This window comes from Typopeltis vanoorti, chromosome 5 (assembly GCF_054136105.1).
Source record: "Typopeltis vanoorti isolate ZY-2024b chromosome 5, IOZ_Tvanoo_1.0, whole genome shotgun sequence".
Taxonomy (NCBI): domain Eukaryota; kingdom Metazoa; phylum Arthropoda; class Arachnida; order Uropygi; family Thelyphonidae; genus Typopeltis; species Typopeltis vanoorti.
Window position 1 is genome coordinate 59,031,800 of NC_143553.1, and position 12,738 is coordinate 59,044,537.

The window sequence follows — 12,738 nt, forward strand, 5'->3', positions numbered from 1 at the left end:
TTGACAATAAGAATATTATTATAAAAAGTAAAGGAATATCTCTTGAGGTCAAGTCCGCACTTATAAGAGAATTAGTGAAAGAGACACTTACGTGACTCGTAGGAAAGTGTTGTCCAAGAAGCAAAAGTAGTTGTTGAAGCAATCGGTGTGCAACCTCAATTTTGCGAAAATTGAGAAACTACTGTAGAACCTGAACAAGATTTCAAAATTTTCGTAATTTATCCAGTATTGGATTTCATTATGAATGATTTAAAAACAAGGTTTGAAGAAGCAGATAATATATGTGAATTTTTCTCACCTATTTTAAATTTCCACAACTCGGACAATGGTCAACTTATCGCAAAAGCAGCAAAACTTGTGAATGTGTATGAAAAAGATCTGTCTGTTAAGGTGAAGAATTACTGAATGAAATTCTTCACATTAAAAGTATCCATAAGATAGTTTTTGGCACATAAACAAGTCCGATGAGACTTCTGAACACAATTTATGACAAAAACCTGCAAGGTATATTTGCCAATATCTGCCTGGCCATTAAACTATTTTGCACAATACCGGTTACTGTTTCTTCAGCTGAGAGATCATTCAGCAAATTGGCCAATTCATTGAAAACATGGCAAAGAAGCACAAGTAGCCAAGAACGACTTAATCACCTAGTAATTTTGTGCATCGAAAATGATTCGGCACAATTATCAAGCGAGGTGATTTTTAGCTGACATCGAGCTGACATTTCGAGCTAACATCATTGATAAATTTGCGTCGACAAAAGCTAGAAAATATACTTTGAAGTAACTTTGAATATTATTATTAGTTTGTATTATGTAGATGTGGTAGTCTTTTAAATAAATATTACTTTTGTGTTATCATTTAAATTAATTGTTCCTAAATCCTGTAGACTGTATAGCAATACGTTGTCTTTAACCTGAGCGACAGGTAGGGGCCCGATTCAGGATGTGGGGACATGGAAGATCTTTTACTTGCCTGTGCCAAAGATCAACTAGAACTAGCTTGGATACCGGCTGGGGAAAAAAAAAAAGGCTAGACAAAAGTTATTCTAGTCGGAGAGTGGAATCAACAGATAATTGGCTTTCTCCGATAATGTATTTATTTATAGCAATTATAAGAAAAAAAAAAACACGGCAACATTTAATTTAGAAACACATAGTGCATTTATCAACCACAAAGCCATTTGAGTACGAGCTTTGGCAAATTACGAAGTTAAAAAAGATAACTATTAGATTGTTATTACACGCTATTCTTAAAAATGCATATACAGTATATGTGGTGGTTAGGACAGCCTTTTCTACAGGAACAAATTAATCCGAACACTCACATTTTAAAGAAAAATTTTATTTCTCAAGAAAATAAGTAGAAAAATCTCCAACTTTCTAATAAGTTCATTAATTTGCTTAGGCATGGACTCTACCAAAGTAGAACACGTATTTCTTATTTCTGCATCTCGAAACCATACTTTAATAATGGATTGTATTAAATTGTACTTTGTATCACAATTTAATTTTTCAACTCTCTTTTTCACTATGGCCCACGAATTTCTCTTGGGTTACTGTCAGGAGTGTTACCTGGCCACTGAAGCAATCGGATGTTGTGAATTTTGAGGAACTCTCACTTTTTGAAGTGTGCCATGGAGCGAGATCCTGTGGGAAGATGAGTTCTTTGTCTTTCTGGATCTGTGGAACCACTCTTTCCTCCAATATTTTTATGTATTGGTCACTTTTCATCATACCATCTATAGGCACGTGATCCTGGTCCGTTATGTGTAAATTAAAAAAAAAAAAAACCCAGAACATCTGTTTTTAGCTGGGTTTTTAGGAGTTTGTTGAAGGTGGGCTGAAGAAGTCTTCTCTGCCGCTGATTTGCGAACATAGAATACTCGCTCTCCTTGAACAAAGAAATGGCTCTCATCCGAGAATACGACCTTCTTACACTTCTCAACAGTCCAATCTTTGTATACTTTTGCCCACTGGAGTCTCTTTTTCTGCATAGCCTTTGTCAACAGTTGTTTCGTTTTGGTCTGTGGACGACTAGTCCTCCCTATATTCCAATAATCTTCGACGGACTGTCATACTAGAAATATTAATCCTTCTAGTTGTCAGGTCTCTATTTAAGTCTACAGCAGACAATGTTAGATTCATTTTGCTTTTTCTAACTAATAAAAAAATCTTGAGTAAGTGTAGTTTTCCTTTTTCGTTAACATTTTCCATTTCTGTCAGGAGAAAAGGTACTTATCTCCCTAAACCTCTCTAAAATTGCATTAACAGTACCCAAACCAACACCACACTCATCGGCAATTTGTCTTTGAATCATGGATGTATCCATTTTATAGTTACACAAAATGAATAAAGCATTATGAATGTTAACTTGTTTACACTATTAAAAACGCACAACACTATTAATAAACATCGTAGAGACAGTTAAAACAGTTGAAACACGCAGCACTCAGCCAAAATAGTCAACTGAAACAAACAAATAATAATAATAATAATAATAATAATAATAAACTTGACAAAAATTCGGCTTGTTCAGATTAATTTGTTCGTTACCGTGTGTGTGTGTGTGTGTGTGTGTGTGTGTGTGTGTGTGTGTGTGTGTGTGTGTGTGTGTGTGTGTGTGTGTGTGTGTGTGTGTGTGTGTGTGTGTGTGTGTGTGTGTGTGTGTGTGTGTGTGTGTGTGTGTGTGTGTGTGTGTGTGTTCCCCCCCTCTTTGCTTTGGAAATGCTCATAACTTAACATTACATACGTTAAGAAACATTTTAAAATAACAAAAGAAAAAAGAAACACAAACAAAATTCTATAAAACAATTATCACACCCACCTTAATTGTATGGAGCAGAAACATGGACTCTGGAAAAGAGACAGAGAAAAAAAAATCTTAATAACCATTAGCACTTATCTCATCCTTATCCCACTCACGGTATACATATGTGAGAGGTTTAAAACATTTCGTGGACGGAATTGAATTCTTTTTTTAAATGCGGACTACGCAAATTAAATTTCTTTCCTGTGATTATATCATTTTAATTAAAATGATGTACACAAGTAAATCATATTAGAAATGACGGTATCAGAAAATAGTTAAATATCCACATTCTTAATGATAAAATAGCAAAATACCGCGTCAAATTGGAAGATCATTGTAAAGAAGATTACCAAGAATCTTTTACATGTATTATATTATCGTCCTGCATGAAAAAAAGACGGTGACCGACCGAAAAAAAGAATATAATGCTCAAAGTTGAGCCCTTAACAGGCATTTTTCTCTCCGTGAAACAAAAAAGTTCTTTCTCTTTGTTTACAAAACTTATGCATATCGAAGCAATAATTTCATGACAACGCTATACGAAACTGATCAGTGATTTGGTGAAACAACATGTACCAAACTAAAGATATGTAAGGTAAACTTAAACAAAAGATAGTCGTCGCTATCCAGTTTAGGAATGCAATACGGTGCTAAAGATTAACGAACTTGAAAAAATAATGGCTGCTGCTGCAGTGTTTAAAAATCGACTGCGATGAGTCTATTACATTCGCATTTCTTTAGATCTAATGGTAATTTTATTTCAAAAGATATTAATAATAATAATAGTAATATTTCTTTTTAACATTTTATTATTTCTCAGATAAATTACTTACATTATATGCACACAATTATGCATAACAAATACTTTCTCGTACATAAAGTTTTTTTAAATAATAATAATAACAATAACTGTTTACAACGTATATTATTATAATATTCATAATGATGATTATTACAGATGTTTCTTTGCAATTTTACACTCTATATATATACAATATCAATGGATATAATCACTCTATATTGCATACTTTTGTTACAGTTATTACATACATTACATACATTTGATTACATATGATACATTACTTACATTTGTTTACATATGATACATTACTTACATTTGTTTACATATGATACTTACATTACATACATTTGTTAAATATAATACATACATTACATACGTTGCTTTACATGTGATACGTACATTACATGCATTTGGTTACATATGATACATCTTGGATGAGAACTAATTTCTCTGCTTTCATCCTCGAAGCTTATATGTAAGCTTAAATGAGGATGACACTAGTTGGTTATTAATTAGTGGTTTTTTTGGTGTGTTGGGAAGCTACGAAATCTATGATTGAGAAATTCGCGCGCGCGCATTCACACGCACGTACGCACGCACGCGCACACACACACACACACACACACACACACACACACACACACACACACACACACACACACACACACACACACACACACACACACACACACACACACACACACACACACACACACACACACACACACACACACACACACACACACACACACACACACACACACACACACACACACACACACACACACACACACACACACACACACACACACACACACACACATGGAATGTATTGATGCGTCGCTGAACTAGAAGCCTGAACATATATATTGTGTTTCATTAAGTTTGTACGGTATTTTGGGTGCGTGTTTCTTGTTCATAGTATGTCCTTAGAGCTCTTTTTTTATTGTAGTTTGTAAGGTTTTTGTATTCAAAAGGTAATTTCTTTATCATGTCTGGGATGTAGATGTTTCGCGTGGCCTTTCCATAGTGATTCAGGAGTTCAGTCCACAAGACGGCTTGTGACTAGTGGTGTGCCACAAGGATCTGTTCTTGGACCACTGCTGTTTAATTTGTTCATTAATGATATAGGAAAGGATCTGAGAGGAGCAGTTCATTTGTTTGCGGATGATACAAAGTTGGGTAGGGCAATAGTGAATGCAGATGATGTCAAAATTTTGCAGGATGATTTGGATAGATTGGAGGTCTGGGCTAAGGAGAATGGATGTCAATTTAATGTGGCAAAATGTAAGGTTATACATTTTGGGGTGAAAAGATTAGCAGCAGTTCACTATATTGGTGGAACTGTACTCCAGGAAATTGGTGAGGCAAGAGATTTAGGAGTGTTGGTGGATAAGGAGTTGAAGTTTAGGGGGAACATTGCAAAAGTGGCCAAATCAGCTCATCAAATCACTTGGTTGCTGAAGAATACGTTGACAAGCAGAGACAAGCATGTTATTGTTCCTCTGTATCGAGCCTTGATAAGACCCCATCTCGACTACTGTGCCCAGATTTGGTCACCTAGGTTTCTTCTTGATGGGGAGGACGTTAGAGGATCCAGAGGCGAGTGACCAAGATGATAGCAGGTCTGTGGAATAAAATTTATGAGAACAGGTTGAGGATTTGTGGGTTGCAAAAATTGGTTGCAAAAATTGGCGGAGGAGGGGAGATATGATTGAGACATTCAAATTACTGAAGGGTTTCTATAAAATTAATTCAGATGATATTTTTGAGAACAGGGTTAGTTGTGGGAGGACTAGGGGACATCCATAGAAGCTGGGAAAAAGTGTGGTTAGTAAGGGTGTTAGAGCTGGGTTCTTTACTTTTAGAGTGGTGAATGAGTGGAATGGGCTGCCAGAGTCTGTGGTGGATGCTGTGACAGTGAATGAGTTTAAGGCGAGGTATGATAGATACTGTATGAATGGCGAATGGTTGTGATGAACATGATTTGGGGCCCCCCCTCGATGAGTCTAAGGACTCCCTGGAGTTGCACGTAATAATAGTAATAATAATAATTATTATTATTGTATTTATATGTGATATAATTAATTGTCTGAGGTCTTATTATACGGTATGTATTTCTGACTGTCCTGTAGTTGGCATCGAAATAGTGTTTTAGCAAAGCTGCATGGTGACATAAATGTTTTGCTGTCAGTATTTTGTGTTCTGACATTGCAATGTATATAAGGTCGTTATTTTCTCTTTGTTCCCAAAAGATCAGTTTTATCATTTTGTACTGTAGCGACATTAATCTATTTAATTTTAGGGTGCACAGAAAGCATGCATTGTTATAGCGTATCTTAGTATATTTTGGCATAGTGCTTTGTATATTAGTGTTTTTAGGCGTATGGGAACTATCTCTTTTAACCTGTAGAGTTTGCCACTTCTTGTTCTGAGTTTGTTGTGTAGATGGTTTATGTGGCTATTCCATTCATATCTGCATCGAAGTAAATTCCAAGGTATCGTCTTGTTTCAACCTGGGTGATTGTAGTGGTTTTGCTGTTCTGTGTGTTTTTTATGTTGGAAAGTGGATGTTGGATGGTTATATATTTGCTATCAACTGGTCGAGTCAGTTGATTTCTGAATATCATTAATTTTGTCTTTTCTGAGTTTATGTGTATGGAGTCTTTCGTGAGCCAGTCTATGATCAGATTTATGTCATGTTGCATATTTGTTTGGGCTATACTTGCGTTATTATGGATGGATATTATTGCTGTATCGTCTTTGTATTGGAACATGTTACCTTTGAGTGGTAGCTGATTAATATCGTGCGTGTAAATGTTGAATAGATTTTGGGAGAGTACAGCTCCCTGTGGTACTCTACAGGTTACTGGAAGCTCTCTGCTTCGGTTTAACCCGATACGTGTGATATGCTTTCTATTTTGAAGGTAGTTTGTAAACCACCTGCGAAGAGGCCCGTCTATTCCAATATGCCTCAACTTTTCTAACAAGGTTTGATGTGTGAGTGTATCGAATGCTTTAGTCAGATCAATAAAGACTACCATGGCAATTTTGTTTTTGTCTAAGGCAGTATGAATTACGTCTGTAAAGGCTTCCAAGAGATATGTTGTTCCCTTATTTTTCTGAAAACCATATTGTGTTTTGGGGATAATATGAAAGATCTCTGTGTATGCTGTGAGTTTCTTCAGTAGGAACCGCTCCATAATTTGATTGATAATTGTTAATGTTGCTATGGGTCTGTAATTGCTGATTAAATTTCTTTTTCCATGTTTGTATATGGTTGTGATTACAGCGGTCTTTAGCAATATTTTATTTAATTAATTTTAGTAGGATAGGATTTAAACTAGTTGCATGTTGCTTTATATAATAATAATAATAATAATAATAACAGGTGTTTCAGCAATTTTTTTTCTAAAATAAGATTGTTACAAATATTAGAAATATTCCTTTTATTTATGAATAACATAAAATTTACAGACTTTTATAAATGATGATTCATATGAAAACTCATTTCAATATTTTATATGCGTTTATATATTCCCTTTCCCAACTAATATTTTTACATATTAATACATTGAAAAGTATACATATTTTAATGTAGATAAATTAAAGTGTTCACTAGTTATTTGTTATTCTTAATATTAATTATAATGCTATTTAAAAGGCAAACTTGTGTTCTTTATTTGTGAGGGAAAGAATAATTTTCGAACATTGTCTAGAGTGGCTAAATGTCTTGCCTCCTCGGATTTTATATATATATATAATGTACATCAACAGCACATCTGAGCAACAGCTGTCATAGGAATATCGTGCACAATAGCATTTAAAAGATAACATACTAATATAATTCAAAAAACTTTGATGAAGAATTTGAATGAAGCCCGGTAATTTTCCCAGGAATCAATGTCTTTTAACAGCCTACCATAAGAGAATTTTGAACACTAACTATCGCTATGACAAGTTGTAAACGTCCTTTCCCAGTCAAGAGGGAAGCCAGATGAAGATGGCAGGGTTTTTACTCCCAGTAATTTATATTTTTCCTTTCTGTAAAACAAGAAAACCAACTTGTAACACACCACCTGTGCAGACATCACAGAACAATCGAATGTTCAGTATTGGATAGCAGCGAATATTAATAACAGTTGACTAGCTAAATGTGGAACAAAACCACATAATGCGGAGCCACAAAACCACTGATGCATAATGTTATAATAACTTCAAAAAGAAGAAAATATAAATGGATCAACTGAGTGCAAGTGGGGAGGAGAAAAAGAAAAGAAAAGAAAAACATGCTGTCGAATACAAGATTGAAGTGTTCTAAGTAAACAGAGAGACGCATACAAGAGTATTTGATATAGCCACGTACAGGAGACGCAAGAAAATCTTGGATTAAGAATAAGAAGGATGCTAGACCTATTCATTTGAAACGAAGTTAGAATGAAAACTGTAATGAAGAGTCGATGTTCCTTATGGAATGAAGATAAATTATCAAGCACTGCCTATATATTCGAAGTCGGATAATGGTTATTTGAGATCTCTTACAAACCGCCCTCTTCTTCGTACACTGTATTTACGAATGCTGACTTAGTTGTCCGAACGGATAGCGTCTCCTATTTACTATCAACAGACTGTGGATTCAAACTCTACTGTGCCACGAATGTTTCTGAAACTGGCAGACGATAATCATTGCTCCGCAGACCACCACGCTGCTTATTACAGGCTTAAAATGTCTTGGGAAAAAAATCATGTATGGCCTCTAGGATATAGTTTCTAGATTATCTCATTCCTATCCCACCCACGGTACTAATGAGTTTTAGGTTTCCGACCTTTTGTGGTTCGTAATGATTAGATACTATCACAATAATTGCATTACTACTGTTGGTAACTAATGCCTATACTTACCATTCCAACTAATATAAGCTTGAAATTATTTAATTTAAAATGGAATAATGATGGTTGTACGAATCACCAACTCCTCATTCCATGATTCTTAAAACCATCTAAAATGTTCACCTTTCATTTCTACTGTGAACTTAACTCTAAAATGCTTTATGTTTGGGAAATAATTTTATTGATGTTGAGGCATTAACATCTTAGAACGGCCACTTTTTTTTTTTTTTTGTTTTCAATAAGTCTAGCAACAGATTTTTAATTGCATAGTTAACGTTTGACCGCCCACAGTCAACTCGTTGACAACCCATAATTTAGACAAACCTCAAATCACTGATGTTAGTATTTTCTGTTTTGATGAATGTGTTGTCTAAAATTTTCAAGTTAATTACAGTACTTCTGAGGTTTAATCGCTTTTTAAATTCCATCACCAGGTCATGTATTAGGATTCATTTCTATCACTGAACTTGATAAGCAGCACTACTCCAAGATTATTATCGTCAGATAAGATCACGTTAAGATTAGAATTCCATGCGATCTGCTCACTGTGAATAGAATATTTAAATTATAATTGTTTGTCGTGTTTTTGTTTGCTTATTTTACTTACATGAAATGCCACTAAGCTTCGTGTAACCAAATTCCGAAATTAATAAATAAAATGAACAAGACTGCTACCTACCATTTATTAACTACTTTGGCCATGTTTATGATGGGTAGCAATTTGCGATCCTTGCAGAAATTTATAAAACTAGAAGAGGTGTCGTTATTATTCAGTCAATTCATTCTTGTAATTAGATTCTCTGGTATCTGCATGGTATGCAACTTCAATTTAGCGAAAGGCGGTCGGTGCAGTTTTTATTGAAAATCATCATGTTGTTTACTAAAAATTTGAACTAAATATAGATTGTCTTATGATATCAGTTTTTGCAAATATTATAATTTAAAAGGAAGTTGTATCATGGGAAATAATATTTGGGAAATAATTATTTCCCATGTGTAAATCTAATGTCATTTTTCAAACCTTTTAATAATCTTTTTTAAGACCCACTAACTCAGTATCTGATATAAAAAAAATAAAAATAATAATAAAAAAACACACAAAAAAGCTCTTCAGATTTCATCTTGATTAAAATACAACTTCTTATTCACTAATGAATGATATCGTTATTGATTAAGCCATAGAAGATTCCTTTGTCACCATACATATATTTTTTTCTTTGAATTATTCACATTTTTTTCCATTTAGTAAGAACATATTTTTAGCACAACAATAAGTGCACATATTGGCGATTGTTTAAACTTCGGCAGTTGTTGGCTTATTTGAAAATCCTGTTGACATCCAACTTCATGACGAGTTTCATTGTGCAGAGGGAAAGTTTTCCTACCTTTTTTTAGTTAGAATGATTCCCTTGGATTTTTTTTTCTCCACGAAACATATGTATTTATTGGCAAAATGATAGTGAAATTATAATACTATAATAATAATACAACTGGATTACAAAACGATTCAAAATTATAATAATTTTTCCTTGGCTAAATTTGTGGATTCAGTTTCATAATTTCCATGACAAAATTAAGGAAAAGAACATTACGTCTGAGTATATATGCATCTAAAAGGCTGTAACTTCACTTGTTGAGAAAAAACGCTCTCTCTATATACAAAAATGAGGTTATGAAAATCTTTTTAGGATTTCCGTAGTCATTTCCTTACTTCTTATTGCCAGTAACCAGTAATATTAGTTTCGACATCGAGTATCATGTATTAATGCATTCTATAGAAGCGTTTTTTAATTAAGCTTTTCCGATGAGAGCATTGGAAAATTCACTGCTTGGAAAGAAATCATTGAACCCCATAGTCATTGAACATCCATGACGTTCACTTTAATAGATGTGGGACCTTATTTCGCTGCGATGACTACAGCAATCCTACGGGCATACTTTTCACAAGCATACGATAGCAACCAATTGGAATTTTGGACTATTCTTCCTGTAGGCATGTAATGAGGTCCTGAACTGTTGTGAGGAGGACTTCCCTTGATCTCTCCGGAAGCTCTAGTTCATCCCATAGATATTCAGTATGGTTGAGATCAGGGCTCTGAGGAGGAGTCAAGTGTGGAGACGTTCATATCCACAAACCACGCAGTTGCAGCAGCAGCAGACTTATGACACGGTGCATTGTCTTGCTGAAAGAGCTGAACTAACAATGGTCATTTCTGTAGAAACGCCACGAAGTAGGATGCATTGCATTGTCCAGAATGTTCAGATACCTCTCGAAGTTGAATGTTCGTGGCATCACTAACAGAGGTCCGAGGTCAAACCAGGAGAAACAGGATCATACCATCACAACCCCGCCGCTGAATTTCATGGTTGGGGTTAGGCATTCTGGAAAGAGACATTCACCTGGCATCCACCACACCCACATCCGTCCATCTGCTTGGTAGAAGGAGTAGCGTGATTCGTCGCTCCATAATATAGCCTTCCAAGCTTCCATTTCTCACTGTACGATTCCACCACTGAAGTCGACGCTGTTGGTTTGGGTAATACGAAGGAGCTTGCATATTGCGGTCCTGCCATGGCAACCCATATTGTGAGCCTTGGTTCTGAATGTTTATGTGCACATTCAAGTTCTAGTCGATGCCCGGAACTCCCCAATCAACGTGTAGCCCTGCGAATGACAGTTTTTTTTTTTTTTACATGTTATCCTTCGTAGCACCCTATGGTGTGATGGGTCGTCCACTGCGGGTAGCACTTACAGTTTACTCCCTGCACTTCCATCTCAGTATGGTATCGCTGGTTGTTGACCTGGTATGGTCCAATTTGTAAACAATTTTCCCAACAGATAGGCGTGCAAGATGGCATCCTATCACAACGCCTCTTTCAAACTCCGTCAGTTACCTTCTCGCAGTCATTTCACCCGGATACAGTTGCACTGACTTGGGAGCATTAAATTTCTCCAATTTTTAGCGGCTAAAAACACATGACTCGTTACATGACACGATGCAACTTGCCGATGGGGATGTCCGTTGACTTCTTTTTAAGCAGTGTATAATTACTGTTTAGTGGTTTATTATTGGTAGAGAGAGGGAAGATGGGAAATACGCATGAATCATCATTTACTTGAGTCCAAATTTAGATGAAAATATACAAAAGGACTTTTTGTCTGTTTGGAAGCAACGCGAAATTTGGGGCAATTCCTTTCGGAAGAAGGACATCACTCTGGTTTACTCCCCTCTCTTCTCCCGTCTTCTTTACAGGAAGACGGAGAAGGGAAATACTATATATTTTAAACATAGGAGAAAATTCTAGAAAATAACACCGAAGAATCCCGGTTAAGGGAAAGAAAGAGAACACTAGATCAAACCAATCCACGAAATATTTTATTTCCAGAAAGAAAAATAATACTTTCAGTGTCTTGTGATTATCGAAATACGGAAAAAAAAATTTTTCGGCCAGCGGATGAGATCTCTTACCTTTTTTTTTCCTATGCTGCATAGAAGGGAACTTTATATTGAAAAAGGATCTATTCAGCATGAAAAAATGCCGCACATATAGAATTGAGATGATCTTTCAGAACGGTAACGTGTGTTCGCAGTGAACTTTGCCTTCTAACTAGACCCGACAGAAAAAATACACCAATATAATGATGGAATCTTCTGCTGTTTTGATGAGATGGAAACTGTGGAGCTCACTAAACTAATGCCACATGTTGTACGCATCCATTTTTAGAAACCGGATTAAGAACAGCTAACCAAGCAATATTTTGGTTGATGAACCTTGCACCACAAATTCACAAAAGTTCTCAGGTTTCTATTTCTACAACACTAAATTCTGATTTCCCAACCATTCTTCACCATTCTCATTATCAAACTTTAAATCATATAAACGAGACCGTCTGTGAGTTTTTTAATTGGTCTCACCTACAACGTTTTTCCGTTGTAGGTGAGGCCAATTATATTATATACAATATACAATATTATATACAATAATGTGGCCTTTATATCGTGACCTTTTTGAAGATCGTTTCATTCTTATATTCTGTTTAGAAAGCAATGTTCATCTAAAAATGTCAAGATTAATACGAGTGTAATATTACAGCAAATGATTTCAAGTTTTTCCTGGTTTATTCAATGAATGATCTCATATGAAATACCGGTAGAAACCACTAGAGTTGAATAGTGAGTATCTAGTTTTCTTTTTGAATATTTTTAGCTTGTCTGCCGCAGGTTACATTA